Here is a 20,059-nt window from a genome sequence, read left to right on the forward strand (position 1 = left end):
GTTAGAGCTTTTCTTTGTTGAAGAAATCCACTCTCATCAGAATACATCCTCATACAGTGTCATTGTTGAAGTATATAATGATCTCCTGGTTCTGCTCATTTCACTTAGCATCAGTTCATGTAAGTCTCTCCAAGCCCCTCTGTATTTATCCTGCTGGTCATTTCTTACAGAACAATAATATTCCATAACATTCATATACCACAATTTACCCAACCATTCTCCAATTGATGGATATTTAAGATTCTTAAAACCATAACTTCATCAAGTATATATCTTATCCAGATTCTTACAGTGAAACTTTAGCTTCTTTCCTTGTCATGTTCTAAGTTAATGTAAGATTTGATCATTCCCCTTTGAGGAGCAGTAGACAAGAGTACTTAGCCTGGAATCAGAAAAACCCTGAGTTCAAATTTGGTCTCAGGCATTTAGAACAGGTCCTGGAATATAGTAGGTACTATATAAATGTTTCTTCCACCACATTCCTCTGTAATTGATATTAATTCTTTATATGAATAGTGATCTAAATGTGAATTAATATGTGTATATAACAAATATATGATGCACATGTATATACATATATAGATAGATTTCAATATATGGCAAACAAATTTAAAAGATAATTTCTGCTCTCAAGGTGCTCTCCATCTAATGGGGGGGGGGGCAGGGAGAGACAAATATAAATATACACACATACATATAAATACTTGTTAACTATTTTAGTGGGGCTTCATCAGTGAAGAGTATAAAGGAAGAATTATTTGATAGTTTTTTCATGCTATTCTTAAATAGAAATTTTACTCTGGATCTGTAATTTCATCAGAATATGGGAGTTTCCAGAGTGGAAGCTCTGTATGCCAATGCAGAAAGGCAACCTGTCTTAAAGAGTTACTTTGAACACTAGTAGAGATTAATGGATCTGCCTGTGGTCACACAGCCAGTATATGTCAGAGGAAAGACATTAACCGAGGTCTTTGATTCTGATCTATACCTCTACCCTCTATACTTCTTATGCAGAGATTATTTTTCCTTCTAAAACTACAATTCTAAAAGGATTGTATCAGTAAATGATTTCTTAATAGTTGTCCCTTGGTGAAATTAGTACTTTTTCCTCAAAGGAAAATGCTGCTTTGTGAACATGTTATATATAGAGGCTTGGAATTAAGTCATAAAACATCAAGTCTCACTTCTGAGTGCATGTTTTCTGCTGATATACTATTTATTTTTACATAAATATTTTAAGGGGTGGTATTTGCTTGGGTATTCAGGCATATGGTATGTGTAAATTAGAAATGTTCTAAATGTTTTAGTGGGACTATGTACAGGAAACTGCTTGAAATGTGTACAGAACTTGACTTTACAGAAATTTTAAACAGCCTTTCTCTTCATGTAAGAAGCACATGCACCAGCATTATTCTAATTATAAAGTTTTTTTTAAAACTGTGCTATGGTACGAGGTAACACATATCACTATAGTTTTTTCAACTTTTTTAGAAAGCTAAATTTATGTGCAAGCTTCTTTATTATGAAACTGAATAAAACTATTTTTATAAAAAGAATCACTTTCTGGATTTTTAAATTATAATAGTAAATTATAAGCATGTACTAAACTAAGTGCATGTACATACAAAACTTCAAAACCAAACACATACATAATAGTCAAGGAAGTTCCATAATATGTACATAAAGAACTCTACATTTGTGCATCTGTGTAGTTTATATGTTCTTTGATATCTAAAATGTCTGCTTAGCTTTTGAGGGGAAGTTGAGGGGGAGGGAATCAAGCTAGTAAGTGTTTAAAGATGAATTTGAATTCACATCTTTTTGACTCCACAGCCATTGCTCTAACCAATGGGTGACCTAGCTGCTCTATTTTTTTTAACCTGGTTTAGCAATTTGAGGTTGTAGATGTGATGCCATCAGGTCACTTGGAAACAATGAAATAAACCCTTGACTTTTCTTATTATTAATTTTCTTTCTAGGTCCAATGATAATTTTGTGATTATGCTCTGGGATATTTTCAGAAATTACCAAAATTGCAGAAATTCACAATTTTTAAATGTTTGAGTTCTCAAAATAGAGGAATCTCTTCTCCCATGAGAGAGTACCCCTTCTTTTAATCTCAAACAATGAATTTATAGATTTAGAACCAAAATGGTCATATAATTTATCAGTAATATGAAGTGTGGAACTATGTTAAAGATGTCTTTTAAAGGGGATAATAGTAAGAAATAAATATTTTTCCAGTCTAAATTCTTTTTCAGATTTACTTGAATGAAAGAAAACTTATCAGTGCTTGATTGAACTTCCAAGAAAGCAATACCCTCCACTAATTCTTTTTTTCTCTTCTTTTCAATTATCCAATGATTTTCTGATGGAATCTTGTGCAAAAGATTAAGAAGCATTGTGAACTCTGAGGAAACTTATTAAAATTTATAACCAGATTTAAAAGTGATAACTAGATTTAGAATAGCAATGCCTTAATCTAGCTCAGGTCATTTCCCATCTCTACTCTAGAGTAACCTGTATGATTATGAATAGTAGTTTTCAAAGTGTGATTGGAAACCTCCTAGGGGCTCTTTAAAACTCTTTCATTGGGTACTTGAAGTTATAACTATTTTCATATGAAGACAAAATATTTTAATATGGTAAATATCAATAGATATGACCTATACAACCCACCAAAAGCTCTTTGGGATTTTCAATAATTTCTTTTTTATCTCTTATTTTATTTTCTTTTTTTTCATTCCATGTAAAAATATGTAATATTCACTGAAAAATTTTTGAGTTTCATATTTTCTTCTTGTTATGAGCCAGAACTTGAAACAAGGTGATAACTCAAGGGAGATGTTAGAATCCTAGTGTTAACTCAATGGAATTGATACGATGCTTATTGTTTCACACCTTAGAGTGAATCCTTACAAAGTGATAAATCAGATGCCTAATTTAGCATGGTACTTAGCAAATCTTCTAGCTCACTAATGTATTTAAATACTCATTGGAGTTCACACTTTGGGGAGATTCACAAGTCAGTATTCAGTATGAAATTCACAAGTCAGAAACCCATAATCCCACTCTGGGGTCCCATAATCCCACTCTCGGAGGAGTCAACCTTTTACACCAAGCATAAAAAGAGTTTCAGGGAGTCAGAGTCAGTTTGGAATATTGCCAGGAGTCAGAGAGGAGCACTCTGGAAGACACAGAAGCCCCAAGCCCACTCTCGGAGGTGGAGTCAGATTCATTCCAACTTTCACCTTAGTGTTGGCTGGAGATATTTGGAAGAAGAGAAGCCAAAGCTGGCAGAGGCAAAAGATTAGCAGCAAGAGCTCTTGGAACCAAGGAAGGAGATAGGCCTCTAAGAAAGCTAACCAGGCCCAAGGAAGGAGAAAATAAACATTTGGATTTTATCAGCTGGCTGTATTTAGCGTGATTATTACTCTGAACTGAAACTAAGGCTGCCTCCAGAAAACCTCCCCAAGAAACCTGCTCCCAGAGAGAACCATTATATTTTAAAGAAGAGAATACCACATCTTCTCGTTTCCCTAATCTTCCCCCTTTGAGAAGGTAAGCAATTTGATATAAAGTATGCGTATAAAGTCATGCAAAATATATTTCCTTATTAGCCACATTGCAAAAGAAAATAAAGATAAAAAATTATATTTCAGTGTGCATGCAGTTGTTTTTTCTGGATATTGATAGTACTTTTACATTACCAGTCTTTTGGAATTTTTTTTTTATCATTGTATTACTCAGAATAGCTAAGTCATTAATAAGTGATCCTTGTACAATATTGTTGTTATGATACATAGCTACATTGTTCTCTTGATTCTACTCATTTGGCTTTGCATCACTTCATGTAAGTCTTTCCAGATTTTTCTGAAATCTGTCTACTCATCATTTCTTATATACCAATAGTATTCCATTAGATTCCATAGATATCCATTACATTCATATTTCTTATAGTTCAATAGTATTCCATTACAACTTGTTTAGCCATTTCCCAATTGATGGATATTTCCCTAATTTTCCTTTTCTCCCACCAGAAAAAGAGCTATAAATATTTTTTACATATAAGATCACTTTGGGATATAAACTTGGTAGTGATATTGTTGGACCAGATATGTACAGTTTTATAGCCTTTTGGTCAGAGTTCCAAATTGGTCTCCAGTACTGTTTGATCACTTCAAATGTTTTTTTTTAATCAATCCCTTCAAATATTTATCTTTTTTCCTTTTCCAACATCTTAACCAATCTGATAGATGTCATGTAGTACCTCAGAGTTGTTTTTATTTGTATATTTCTATAATTAATAATGATTTAGAATGTTTTTTCACATGACTATAGATAGCTTTGACTTTCTTTGGAAGACTGCCTGTCATATCCTTTGACCATTTATCAAGTGGGGAAAGATTAATATTCTCATAAAATTGATTCAGTTCTCAATATATCTGAAAAAAATGTTTTTAATCAGAGAAACTTGCTGTATAAGTCCCTGCCTCAGTTTCCTGCTTTCCTTCTAATCTTGGCTGCATTGATTTTGTTTGTGCAAACCCTTTTTAATCTAATATGCTTAAATTATCTATTTTATGTTACACATTGTTCTCTACATCTTGTTTAAGCATAAATTCTTTCCTTATCTAGAGATTTGACAGGTAAAATATTCCATGCTCTCTTAAAATGCTTATGATATCACTCTTTATGTCTACATCATGTAAGCATTTTGAGCTTATCTGGGTATACAGTGAGAGATGTTGGCCTCTGCCAAATTGCTTTTCCAGTTTTCCCAACAATCTTGTCAAATGTTGAATTTTTACCCCAAAATTGCGAATTTGGAGGTTTTAATTTTTTATGCTGATAATTTTTTTAAATTTTTTCCAAATACATGCAAAGATAGTTTTCAACATTCACCGCTGCAAAACTTTGTGTTCCAAATATTTCTCCCTCCATTCCCTCTTCTGCTTCCCATAGACAGCAAGTAATCCAATATAGGTTAAACATGTGCAATTCATTTAAACATATTTCCATATTCATGATGTTGTATAAGAAAAATCAGATCAAAAGGGGAAAATGTAAGAAAAACAAACAAACGATAAAGGTGAAAAATATTATGCTTCAATCCACATTAAGTCTCCACATTTTTCTCCTGGATGCAAATGGCTTTTTGCAAGACAAGTCTCTTGGAATTGTCTTAGATAACTTCATTATTGAAAAGAGCCAAGTTCATCACAATTGATTATCACATAATCTTGTTGCCACTGTGTACAATATCTTCTTGGTTCTACTCACTTCACTTAGCATCAGCTCATGTAAGTCTCTCCAGTCTTTTCTGAAATCATCCTGCTCATCATTTCTTATAAAAACAATAATATTCCATTACATTCATATATCATAACTTATTCAGCGATTCCCCAACTGATAGGAATCCATTCAGCTTCTGGTTCCTTGCCATTACAAAAAGGGCTGCTACAAACATTTTTGCACATATGGATTCTTTTCCCTTTTTTAAGATCCCTTTGGGATAGAGACCCAATAGGAATACTTTTGGATCAAAGTAGTCCTTTGGGTGTAGCTTCAAACTCCTCTTCAGAATGGATTGGATCGATTCACAACTCCACCAACAATGCATTAGTATCTCAGTTTTCCCACATCCCCTCCAATACTTAGCATCTTTTCCTGTCATCTTAGCCAATCTGAGAACTATAAATTGGTAGCCCAGAATTGTTTTAATTTGTATTTTTCTAATCAATAGTGATTTAGAGCACCTTTTCATATGACTAGAAATGGTTTCAATTTCTCTATCTGAAAATTGCCTATTCTTATCCTCTGACCATCCATCAATTAGGGAATGGCTTGTATTCTTATAAATTTGAGTCAATTATATATTTTAGAAATAAAATGAGGCCTTTATTAGAAACACTGGCTGTAAAAAAATTTTCTCCCAATTTTCTGCTTCATTATTTGTTTCATTATATTTTGGTCTCTTCTGGCTTCACTGGCTTTCTCTTGCTCAATTCTAATTTTCAAAGAATTATTTTCATCTTTAAGACTCTGTATCTCCTTTTCTAGTTGGTTAACTTTTTTTATAATATTCATAATTTCCTGGATGGTTCTAATTTAAAAAAAAATGTTTTTGGTTGATGTCTTTCATTTGATTTTTTAAATTCTTTTTTAAGTTTATAAATTCTCTCTGGGCAGGAAACCATTAAACTTTATTCTTTGGGATAGAAGAAGCTATTTCAGGGTCCCCCTCTGAAGATGAACAATTGTCTCCCTATTCCCATAATAAGTTTTTATGGTTCGATTCCTTCTTCTTGGCCTGTTTGTTTTTTAAAATAAGAATTATTAGTGTAAGCACCTCTAATCCTGGGGTAGGAGGATGGTGCCTCTAGCTTCACTTTAGCTCTCCTCTCTGACTTGGAAGCCCAAACTAAAAGCTCCACCCTCCTGCAAGTGCTGGCAACCAGCAACTTCCCTGCCTACTGTTTTTGTGCTTATTAGATGTGCTGGTTCTTTTTTGCCCAGGACAACTTCTCTGAAGCACAGTTGGACATGGCATTCCTAATCAGCAGAGGTTCCTTCAGTCTTCAAGAACTCAGATCCCCAACTCCTCTAGGCCATATAAGAGGCTGTCTGTGGTTCCTGCTGAGGTTCCAGCCAAACCCAACTAGTTCTAAGATTCCCCACTTGGAGTTTCTGTGGAGCTAGCTTGGAAGTGTTTGCACTTCACACTGGTTAATCCCTGGCCTGGGATCAAGAAAAGAAATATATCTGAAGGTGACTGAAAATAAAGAATTCTTTTGATTTTTAAAGGAAAATTATTTAAGATTTAGTTCAGTTGGCGGGGGGGACTAAGGTTTATTACTAGTTCCTTTAACAACAAAAAAGAAAACCCTCTTTTCTGATTTCAAAGCATGTTCAGGTTATTGCTAGTGAATTCCCAAGATCTTTAAAGTTGTAAGGTAACTAACATTTACCAAGCATCTACTGTGTACTAAATACTTACATGAGGTCCTGTAGAGAGGTATGAATAAATGGGAGACTCATCCTCTTACCATTGAGAGTAATTCAATCTAATGAAGAAGAAAAGATAAAGATATGTGAAAAATAATTAAGTATATAAAAGTCAGTATGCAACAGTATTATCTGTAGAGACTTATATAGACACAGAAATCTATTAATGATGAGAATGACTTTAATCAAATGCATTTGGTAATACCTAGAATTCTATTAGCAAAATCCAATTTCCCCAACAATTCTTCATACATTTCTTTAGTAACTCCAAGCCCTCTGGTCAATCTGTTTGCCTGCAGTCAACAAATATTTACTAATTGCTCATGTTACACAAAAAGAAATTTTAAGTTGTAAAGCAGATCAGTCCAAAAGACAATAAATTGAGGATAATTGTTGCACTATCTTGCAAATTTAAATTGAAATAATTGTAGTACAGCTTATCCAAATATCCCCAACCCTACTAAGAATTGTATAACTTCCTCTAACAAGTAAATATTCCTGATCCTAAGTAATTATTTCCAAAAGATCTGTCATCTTTATGTATGAGTAGGGTAAAAACACTTTCTTTGTTGGGTAAAAACATTTTTTGATTGACTCAATCAATTAGAATTAGGTATGAACAAAGTTTAAATACTTCCTCCAATCAATCAGACATTTCAATTAGATATGATAGAAGCTGGCTTTTATTAAATGGAGAGCTTGTTTATATCCCCAGGTACTTGTATAAAAGTAGGAAAAACTTAGAGTAGGAAAAGACTTTAAAGGTCTGGTGATATAAAGAAGAACATTAACAGTTGAACCAGAAAGAAATGATGTCACAGAAATGAGAAAAGAGTGTGAATAGGACTGAGTTGTGCCTCCCCCCCAAAAAAAAGAGGAAAAAAAAGGAAAAAAAAAAGAAAAAATGGATGAGAACTATTAACCCCCTAACGATCTTGCAGCAGCCAGTTATACCCATCTTCTCAAAGGCTGAGGAAAATACAAAGAAAAAATCTTTCCCCAACTTCCCCAAGAAATGACGATCTATACACTCTACTACTTCTTTACCCCAAAATTTTTCCACTTAAATTTTTCCACAATTTTTCTAGAGATAAATATAATTATAAATTAAGTATTATAGCCCAATCTCTCCTTAAACATTAGTAATTTTTCTAATTTTGAGCTAAAAGCAATTGTTTTTTAATTAACTTCAATTCATAAAAACTCTTTAAAGCATAAAAGGAAAGAATCATAATGCCTCAAAAGTTAAAGCAAGCAAATTATTGTAACATGTGACATTTAGATTGTGTTCTCAATTATAGAGACAGCTTGCTTACAATAAGGAAAAAAATCAGATTTACTTTCTTAGATGTTTAAGTAACTTTCCAAAGAACAAAAGTAGAGTCTTAGTCTAGATTGTTTTATATGATTATAATTATGTGTAAGTATTGCAATATATGAACATTTTAGTTTTATGTCTACTTGACATCAAGTTGTCATATTTTCCCAAGGCCATTAGATATATAAAATGTTTTTTTAATTTAGTCTCCTTGGATTTTCATTTAAGATTGTTATCTATATCTTTAATTCTATTACCACTATTTTTTCTAATTGTACAATCAATTAATATGAATTATACCAATAACTCACATTTATATAACACTTAAAGTTTTACAAATCCTTTACTTGACAACACTGTGAAATAAGTAACACAGATGTTCAATTCATTCATTCAAGACATGAATTTCCTTTCCTATAATCATACCATTAATGTAAGAGCTACAATCATATCTGACTCCACATTATAAGATGATAGGATTTGATTTCTATGTGAAAAGCATCTAGGAAGTCATATAGTCTATTTTTTTCTTTTTACAGATAAGAAAATTGAGGAGTAACTAACTGTAGTAATTAGCAGAGCTGAGATTAAAGTTCATATCTTCTGACTCCAAATATAGTACTCTTTCCATTGCCACATATTGTCTCTCAAGTTTAGCACATCTCATTCCATTTGTCTTACCACAACCTAGACAAGTGGAAAATAACTTGGATATATTCAATGTTTTTTTTAAACCTTTTAAAAATATATACTTTTTAAAAATTATATTCAATTTTAAAAAATAATTTACTGAACATTATCTGTTCTCACCAAAAAATCCCAGATAAACCATACATTTTATTTTTTGTTTTTAATGTTATTGATGCCCTTCAATGCCATTATTACTTCCCCAAACACCATATTTCTCCCTTTTTCTTGCCTTGTAAAAAAGCAAAATTTACAAATCCACTGATTTTGGCTAATAGTGCTTGCAACATATTATGCCCATAGTCTCTCATCTCTTTACCAAGCAGAAGTAATGTTTTCTTATCTGTTATTCAAGACCAAAATTGGTCATTACATTAATCTAAGTTTGAGCTGGGTTCATCAGCAGAGAGTCTACATATCTCAGTCCCTCTTAAAGTTATTAGAGAACCCTGCATAGTTGACCAGTGGGGATCAGAGTGATCAGTATTACATATTACAAATACCACAATTGTAAAAAAAACTTTTTTTTCTTCCCTTCCAAGTACTTCTCTTCTCCTTCTTTGCTGCATTTGTATAAAGAGTTCACCATATTTATCATTAAGTCCAAGTAAATAGAAAGACATGCAAAAAAAAAAAAAAAGAAATGCAAATTACTTTCTGGAAACACATAACTTTCCTTGAAGGCACAGAACAATGGAGAAGGAAGAAGGGATAAAAAATGGAGGAATCACTCCCTGTGGGTGTCAGTCTCAGGGATTTGCAACAGCAGTACAGTCTAATCTGATACTCCTTAACTGTGATAGAAAACACTGACTGAATCCTGGATCCCATGCATGCTCTGCATCCTCCCCCATCTTACTGCTGTCCATAATCCCTTAGGATGGGGCAAGCTAATTTTTCAGTCAGAATCTGACCTCCATCAGCCACAAGGTCAGGGCAGTGACAGGAGTCCAGTATAAAAATATGGGGTGATTTCTGTCCTCATCAGTAGGAGTTCATCTTCAATACCCTAATCTCTCTGGCAATGCCATGGGACATTCCCTGTGAAATCTCTTTTAAATCTCAAAATAACTGAAAAAGAAAAGGGTCAGATTCAATTTGTCTTTCTATAACCTGAATATATATATATATATATATATATATATATATATATATATATGAAATAATTGAGACATAGGCAAGACTTTTCCTTAAAGTATGTTCCCAAAACACCTGCCTTATCAGAATCTAGAATCCAAATTGTTTTTCAGAAGAACAAATAAATATTTGTATTTCATGTAAAGTGGTCAGGTTTCTATTTCTCAGTTTTTGTTCTAGTATCTGATACTCATTTAAGGGTATTTCAAAGGACTCACAGGATTTATGTAAATCAATGGGCAGTAAATTTGCCCTCTCAGTCACTGCTGAACCTTTACTTAGAATGGCTATCATTTACATCAGATACTGAAATAAAGAATTGGATGTGATGGTGATGGGATGGCCATGGATGGTTTAGTCACCATCAGTCCTTGAAAATAAGACAAACACTGTTGATACTCCCCAAACCAGAGGAATCTAGTGACTGAGAGAGACAATCCTACTCCCCATGATTGAGCCCTAGAATGGAAAGATTGGATAACTAAAAGAATTTTGCTTACAAATAAAGCAATGTCTATTTAAATTAGCAGCATTATTTCTTTGTAACAATTTCATGTTTCAGGTGCAGTTGCCTACTGTCAATTGGAATAAAAACATAGTTGGAATATTTCAGATACTCTTTGCCTATTCTCAATTTATCCTCTATTAGTATTATATAGTATTGCTTTATCCTCTATTTAGTTTTGCTTATAGTAATATGTTTAATTCACTTATACCATTGTGAATTTCCAAAGGAAAGAAAGGAAAGTTTTGAAATTTCCTTTTAGTTTAAACCTGAAAACTAATCTTATGTATTTCCCCCAAAACAATTTAAAAAACACCAAAAACATAATAAAAAAAATATTCAAAAAACAAAGTACCTTTAAATGAAGAAACAAAAAAGCAAATGGAAATCATTAGCTCCATCGTAAAACAAGATCTTTGCAAGGAAGCCAAAATTCCCGAGAAAGGGAAATGTGTTTGTTAAAATGACCTTGTGTCTTTAGATTTTTAAAATTATATTTGATTTCAGAAATACTTGACTTATCTCCTTTCTACTTCTTTCTCCCAATAAAGATAGAAAAGTGAAATTCTTGCTCTAAACATATATGGTCAAGCAACATAAATGTCTGTATGTTTTATATTATTTATATTATGTATTGTAATATTATTATTTACAATAATAATATAATAACCATAATTTTAAAACTCTCAATCTGCTCTCTGAGTCCATTCCCTCTTTATCACAAGGTGGAGAGCATATTTCATCATGAGTCTTCATTTGTAATTGTGGTTGGATTTTGTATTAATCAGTATTCCTAAATTTTCAAAAAATTTTGTCTTAGTAGTATCATTATTATATAAATTGTTCTGGATCTGATTATTTAATTTTTCATCAATTCACAAAGTTTCATATTTCTATGAAACATCCCTTTCATCATTTTTTACAATACAATAGTATTTGTTCCCCAATTGACAAACATTCTAAACAATTGCCATGTAGGAATTTTCATGAAATGGATTTGAATCTTCATTTCATATTCATTCTGTTCTATAATTTGATATGACATTAAAAATTTAAAGATCATCCTAGTGGTAATCCCGTAGATCATTTTAATGTGAATTCCTATGTCTTATTATCACATGGGTTGCCAAAAGAGGATAGCTGCAGGTTCATTACTTGTTTATTTAACTGTGCCCTTTTATTTTACATTTGTGTTTTCTCTTTATCTAACATAAGGTGATCTACTCCAAACAAAATGAGATACAGTTGGAATATGGTATTGTTTTTTTCAGCCATCTTTTATAGAGTAACTTCAAAAATTCAATTAAATAAGCACTTATTAAGTAACTACTATATGTTAGCCATTAAGGATACAAGTACAAAAACAAAAGTCTTTAAAGTTCTTGAAACTAACTTTCAGCATCTATAAAGTGAGGTTTCTTTAGCTGATCTCCAAAATTCTGTGTTTAAATATTGTTTAGAAAAAAAAGTAAAGGTCATGTTCAGTCTTTAATTGTCATTAACATAGTGCACTGAAAGAACACACTGGTTTTCAGGTCAGGAGACCTAAATTTACATGCTAGTTCTACTACTTACTAAATGTGTGATCTTGGAGAAGTCATAATCTTTCTATATCTTAGAGAAATTGGGATTTGCTAGGGTCACACAAATAATCATTGATAGAGCCAGGGTTTCAATCAAGTTTTCCCAAGCTTAAATCTAGAACTCTTCCCAGACTATTAAACCTTCAGAAATCACAGAACTCCTTCCTTGAGACTGAGCTTTCCTGATTGATGAATGAACACTATTTCAGACAGTTCATTACTCTCTATCTAGGTGACCACTGACCAGATTAAAAATGTTTCAGTTCATGCAACCATTTCTTTGACATCTGACTTGCTACCTCATGTAGACTCCATTCTCCAAGCTTTTTAATCTCTCTTTGTTAACTCAAATCAAACAAATATAGACATTTTTCCTATAAAGAACTGCATTTCAATGCAATCCTATATAATTTTACTCACCATATCTTTGACTTCTCAGACCAAAAGCACTTTTCCTGATCACCAGTCCCTGACATAGACAATTCTATTCTCCAGGATTGAGCCCAAGAGTAGAGAAATTGGATGAATTTCTCAGAGGTTTTGCTGGAATCTTTTAAACTACTCAGGACTCAAATCTTTTAATTTCAAATTAGGTTTTTTTTCCCCTAAGTCTTACAGAACATTTCCCAGGTCCTCAGCCAATCTAAAGAAACTTCCTGTTGCACATAATTGAAATGTCTTGATTTTCCAAGCTTTCCAAGTTTCATATCTATGATTGATTTAATCATCTTTTCTATTTGATTGATTGATTCATTTGCCCCCTTCCCTCACAACAGGATGGTAAAATTGAGCCTAAAAAAGGACTTGAGAATCTAGTTAAATTCCTACTCTTTACATGATATCCATAGAAGTATATTCAGGTAAATCCTAATTTGGGGGTATGTTGACTTATTCAGATAATTAGAACAAAATAGAAAGGCTATTTTCCAGGTTTGTGACTGACTTTAGGTCACTAACTTCTTGCATGCCCTTAGTAACAATGTGGACAAGATAGAATTGTACACAGTTCAGTAAAAATTGATCATAACTCACTACTGTAAAACAAACTACCCAAATGCCTATATCCTAAGGATGGAATTATCTTAGTGTGTTATGTTACTTAAAATTTGAATTTTTTTAATACAAAGAATAACATTATCCAAAAAACAAAGGAAAGTAGACAACTTGACAACTTAAAATTCAAGCTATTTATTTCATGATAAGACTAATAGCAGAATATCCATTTGCTCTCTTTTCCTCACAGGTGATTCTTCCATTTCATTTTGTTTAATTTTCTGTTTCATGTTGAAAACATTATGTTTACCTGTAGCAACTCAATTTTCATTGATGTTTTTTAATATAGGTATTTCTTGACCTTTCTTTCACTCTGATTAAGAGTCATAGCATGAGCTCATAGGGTTTAGACAAGTATTGATGGGCAAGAGTATCTTGGGGCTAATAAAGAGTGCTATCCAGTATTTTCAAGTGACACATAAAAACTCCCTCATGAAAGATCCAGGAGACAGAACATAATATAAATGCCATTCTGGTAACAGTGATATTACTGAGTATATATAGCCAGACATTAGTGCTTTCATTAATGGATTTAAATAGGCCTCCAGGAAGGAGAGATAAAGTGGTATCAAGGCAACACAGAAGATACAGAAGAATCTGCATATAGGAAAAAGTCACCCAGAAATAAAGAGGAAACACCTCACAGTGGAACTTAACACTTCCATTTTTGGAGAAAGACAGTGTGATTTAATTCAGCTCTTAATTTATCCATTTTCTGCCTCCAAAATACTACTTAAAATTTGTAGAAAGGGAAGGTATATTGCTTATGTGTAAAGGATGTGTTAAGGAGCTTTCCAACAAAGTGAAAACAAGGTTTGAAGAAGTTCCTTAATTAATTTGAGAGGATTGTAAGGTCTTGGTCATTGGTAACACTACATTGGAGACATCTAGTGATAAGCTTGGAGAATCAATCATGCCCTTTGGGTATATAAAAAAAAGTAAATAAGCCAGCAGCTGGAAAGTATACAGGAATGCTAAATGTAATAAACTTTAATTAGTATATTCTTTTACTGAAACTTGCAACTTGGGGACTCCCCTCCTTTTGTCAATCTGTAAAAATCTCAATCTCTTACAGCTGTCATCAGTTTTAAAGTAATGAGTAAAAACTATAGGTTTGTTCTTGGTTTATAACTTTTTTTTTTAAGAGCTGGAGCCTACTGTAGAAATCACTAATGTAATTTCCTGTTAGAAATTAATATGGTACTTTGAATAGTGTAATAACAAACTTCACTTTAAAAAACTAGCAATTGCTACAAGAATTCAAAAGAATTTTAAATAGTTGTAATGATATTGTATTGTGTTTATACCAAGAGTTTTCCAACTACAACTACTAGCTAGCATTTATGTATTACTTCAAAGGGTGCAAATCTCACTATCCTCCCAAAAACCATTATCTCCATTTTACAGATGTACTCAACTGAAGCAGAAAAAAAGTTAAATTTTATGTCCAGTGTCACAGAACTAGTAGGTATCTGAGGCTGGATTTGAGCTGGGTCTATTCTGATTCAGGGTCCAGAGTTCTTTCTATCCAGTGTCCCTCCTGCCTCCTACTAGAAGGAAGACTTTCAAGATGAACTAGTAAGATCATGTGTATTGATTGTGTTTTATTTTTTATTTTGTTAATAAAGTTTCTTTTGCAAATAGCAAAATAAAAATCAAATTTAGTAAAATTATACCAATTCAATGTAAATAATTTTAGTTGAATAATGACCACTTATCTTAAAAGGGAAAAAAATAAAAAATAAGTTACATATTAAGCTTCTGAAATAAATCACTTCAAATACACAACTCTATGCATTTAAGATTATGAAACCATGGTATCAAATCATACTTTAGAGTAGGGTTGTTCTATCTCCAATATCTGACTTTAATATCTCATGTCAATTAAAATATCCCTCTTACAGAAAACTAGGCTTAAGAATATTAGCTTTCTGCATGCAGTTATTACTCCCTTGGTCCCTTTCTGACTTGTAGGTGGAGAGCAAAAGAAGTCTGTCTCAGATCTCCATACTGCAATAACTTTTGTCAGTATCTATTCTATTTTGGGGAAAAGAGCAAGGCTATTGGGGTTAAATGACTTGCCTAAGGTCACACAGGTAAGGCCAGATTTGAACTCAGGTTCTGGTGCTCTACCCACTATGCCATCTAGCTGTCCTCATTCCATTTAATAAAGCTCATAGTATTTTTTTAATTGTTTATTTTTATTCATTTATTTTATTGTTTTATTTTATACATGTATATTAACTTTTTTAAAATATACATTTCTTTAGGAATGATGTTGCCATAGAAAAATTGGAACACAAGGGAAAAAAACAGAGGAAAGGGAAAAAAAAAGTGAACATAGCATGTGTTGATTTACATTCAATCTCTATAGTTCTCTTTCTTGATGCAGATGGTGTTTTCTATCCAAAGTTTATTGTGATTGTCTTAGATAAAGCTCATATTCATTTAAGATGTTTTTAATTATGACACTTGTAAGAGTATCAAAAAATAAATTTCATATATTTTAGTGAAAGGCACAGGATGCAGGAGGCTTTGTTTTAGATCTTCAAATTGATATTATATATATATATATATATATATATATATATATATATATATACCTCCAGTCTTGCCTATGACATGGTCATAATCACTTAATTTGCTTCTCTTTTCTTTTCTTTATTCTTTTTGGGTTGAAGACGACTTTTCCAACCATGAAGCCAATTGATAATCTATGAGATCTTTGTAAATTTATATATAATATGATGTATGTGAAAGTAATGTCCAGGATCATCAGTTATGTTAGGCTCATATTCATGTAGAATCATATTAATTTCTGGATTATTTGTGAATTCTAGTATATATATAGTTAAGATTCAGAAAAGTTATAGAATAATACCCCCGCAGGGATTAGCAGGGAGATTTTTTCTCCTCTCCCTCCATTGCCATGGCATCTAGCAATAAATTATTCTTCTAGAAGGAAACTCTACCAGTAGTTGGACAGCTAGTTCACAAATTTGAGAAAATCCAAGCCAGAAGCTGGAAGTGGAGGAGAAATCTAGCCTCTAAGAATTTATCAGTCTTTGTGGGAAAGACGGGATTTATTCCACCTCCCCATCCCTACCCCTATTACTCATGTTGCTTTGAAGCAGAGTCACTCATCTAATAGGAGACACTGCTATAATAGGAGAAATTTAGCAGGGAGCAGAGATAAATTCCAGACTGACATATATTCAAATGAGTAAGGAAGAAACAACTTCAAAGAGGAAAGCTTCTGACAGCAGAAAAAAGAGATAGTTTTGGACTCAAGTGAGAGCTTGCCCTGGCAATAGAAAGTCAAGTTGTACAAAGGATGCCAGTTATATAACCTGCCCAGCAGAAATGCTGCCCCAGGGAAGGGGTTTGTGAGGATTTTTGGTAATAAAAAGATTTCCAGGACCTGAAGGACTAGAACCCTCCAGGACCTAGACCACATTAGGATGCTTTTACTAAGAGTCAATTATTTCATTTGGATAATTATTAATAGGAAGTATATTTTTTCAAGGCAGCTAGATGTTGATCTGTTTATATGACAAACCTCTGTTTATTTTAATCCACTAGAGAAGAAAATGTATCTTTCCAAGTATCTTTGGCAAGAAAATCCCCTGGAAAGCATTGGTATGCTATAGTCCACAGAATCCCAAAAAATTAGACATAACTGAACAACACATTTTGAGGCTGGTGAGCAGGTACTCCTAGAACCTAGAGTAGTAGCCACCCTCTGGGAATACAATCCTCAAATTCCCAAAGTATCTTGATGCTACCTTTGCAATAAATTGCAAACCAATGTTCAATTTCCTTGCACTTGTGCAAGTGTGAATTCAATTTGTTTTCCTAAACTTTTTCTTTGTATTCTTAATGCATCTGAGTGCCACTGTTGGATCAAAGGGCATGTGCAGTTTCATAGCCTCCTTAGCAACTTTATTTTTTTAAAAATTTTAATTTTAATAGTATTTAATTTTTCCAAATATATGCAAAGATAGTTTTCAACACTCAACTTGGCAAAACTGTGTTCCAAATTTTTCTCCCTCCCCTCCTTCCCCAAGACAGCAAGCAATCCAATATAGATTAGACATGAGCAATTTTTCTAAGCTCATGGAAAAACAACTTTAAAATTAATGTGTGATTTAGTTTAAAGAGATATTAGGGTTTGTTAGAACAAGTTATATGTACAGACATTTAAATATTCATATATTCTTACAGCTATCAACTCTAGAGAAAAAAAAAAAAGAGAGAGAGAACTCTAAAAGCATTGAAATTAAGCTGTTATTTGGCAACACAGAGATATCTGACCAAATACTTTCCAAATAGAATAGGGCAAAGCGGAGAGTACAAGTACAATTCTCTGTCCTAAACTTCTGGGTATGAGTTAGGTGTTCAATAAATACCATACTGATTTATGTTTTTTTTCATAGTGTTTAAAAGGCTTCTTCCTCAGACTGTTTTTTTTTTTTTTTTTTTAATCTGTTGTCGGCAAGGAAATTGCCTTTCTTCTATTATTTGTGAAGAGCAATAATAGGTTAAGTTTTATATCCAACTATATGTTAAGGGTTATAAAACACTTTCAAATATAATTTGTGACTTAATATTCCTTCCTTCCCAAATAATCTAGATTCACATGGACCAATTTTGAGGGCTGACCCCAAAGGAGATAGTTGTCTCTTTAGCTCATTGCTCCTCTTTGAAGATATGCCAGGAAAATCTCATAATATAATCATGATATAGCTCATGTTTAGGTTCTATCTAAATGTGAATAGAAAAGATTCCCTCATTCATATTCAAGCACTCAAGTTACCAAATACAACTTTTATTTCACTTTACTGAAAATGAAAATGTTTCAAAGATTCATAAAACTATCAACAGATACAAAAAACATAAAGAAAACTCAAATACCACATCAATTAATTCTCCTCCTGTCAGCTACACTTTCCCTGAGTCCTACACAGTTCTTCCAAAATTTAGAGGATCACTCTATGGTTTAGACTCCTCCCAGAAAATAAACATACTTTTGTGAAGTGTCCAATAAGCCTTTCCATTGGAAATGTATTACCAAAGCAACTCACGAGCTTTGCTCTCCAAGTAGAATGGGAACTATCCTCTTTTAGATTTATTCCTGGATTTGCTTAATTGTACTGATTTTTTTTTCCAAATTAATTCTAGGGGTAAGATAACAGATTCATGAGAATTTGAGTTAATTTTTTTTTTTTACAATTCAATTAAATACATACATTTAAAATTCTAATCAAGATAATAAATCTTAGCTATTAATTTGTGTACTTAGGATTTTAACTTGAAAATTTCAGAAAGCCATATTTATCAGGGTTTCTAGAGACTATGAGAAACAGAAGGAGAGCCAGAAAGGGGGGGAAAAAACACTAGAAAGCATCACATTTAAATAGGAAAGCCAGTAACAGAAACACAGTCATTTAAATAGGCCACAGTAATAAGCTTCAGATTTCTAATGGACAAATCACTAAATTAATTATTCACATATTTGACAAGCAACTTCTTCATGTTTAATTTTATTCCAAATCCCACTTTATGTCATTTTTAAAAGTTACACTGACAAATGGTTAGCTTTTCTTCATAGAGGGATAATATTCATAAATTTACAGAATCCATGTAGCTTTTAAATTAATCTGAGACTCTACAATCCAAAATTAATTTTCTATTAATCATATTTTAGTAAACCAATAATTTTTCTTAAGCATAAAGCCATTTCTTTATCCCACATAACTTTTCCCAGACAGCTTTCCCAAATTCTTTTCCTCTCCCCCCTGAAATTATTTTGAAAACTTTTTCACATATTCAATTAATAATAAAGGTCTAGACAGTCATTCTCAGGGAAAGAATTTGTACTTTGGCTACACAAGTACCCTAAAGATTCCTCGCTAAGGGAAAAGGGAAGTCTGAGCATTTCTACAATGTATTAAAGGCAAAAGTCTCTTCACATATTATGTATAATTTAAGAATCTAGAGAATCAAGCTAAAAAAAATTCTTTTTAAAATTAGTTGTCTATAAATTTAAAGGACTTTTCTTTTTTTTAACAGTGTCTAGGTTTTAAATTTTATCTCATTATTGGAAAGAATTGGATTTTCAAAGCATGATCTAACACTGTACAATGTCCAGTTTTGAAGATATAACTTTAATTTTTTAAATCATTCTAAGTAATATGCACAGTTTTAACATTCTCACAAAAAAGGATTTGTTCAAACATATTTGAATATCATACTGTAGAAACAAAATACAATAATGTTTTCTTCAACAATAAAACATATAAATCATATTTAAGAAAGATTATCTTAAAGGAAAACACAAAAATCATTGTTTTAGCAAAATAAGGGAGGGGAGTAAATAAGACAACTTGTTTTTAATTAATCATTTGAACATAGCAAAATTTTTGGAAATTGTAGTTTTAAGAGATTTGTTTAAAGAACTCTTACCACATCTAAAAAACACCCCATGTTTCTAACATGAACAACAAATATTCCCTTTTGTTGCAAATAAAAATAGAGAAACTCAGTTTAAAAAATGTCTTTCACATAGGAGGAATTAGAAAAATTTCTGTACTTTCTAATTTCCTCGTCTGTGAAAGACAAATGTAAGAAATGAACATATTACATAGACTCCAAATATTCACTGGATCTTCCTCCACTCTAAAATTCATCATGAAATCTTGAATATATAAAATCATTATTTATACTCATCATAAACCTGATTCAGGTCAACTATTTTAATCTGCTTAA

The 20,059-nt window shown here is 32.2% G+C and overlaps 1 long non-coding RNA gene across 5 annotated transcripts in view; it reads right to left on the bottom strand.

Annotated features, from left to right (window-relative positions):
• Nucleotides 1-20,059, bottom strand: part of LOC116419394 — a 140,332-nt gene that overhangs the window by 105,730 nt on the left and 14,543 nt on the right. For all 5 annotated transcript variants that reach the window (XR_004229697.1, XR_004229701.1, XR_004229696.1 and 2 more), the window contains exon 2: nt 7,001-7,067. This is a non-coding gene — a long non-coding RNA (uncharacterized LOC116419394). The remainder of the gene's footprint in view (nt 1-7,000; nt 7,068-20,059) is intronic.

The sequence above is a fragment of the Sarcophilus harrisii genome, chromosome 1 (genome assembly GCF_902635505.1).
Source record: "Sarcophilus harrisii chromosome 1, mSarHar1.11, whole genome shotgun sequence".
Lineage (NCBI taxonomy): Eukaryota > Metazoa > Chordata > Mammalia > Dasyuromorphia > Dasyuridae > Sarcophilus > Sarcophilus harrisii.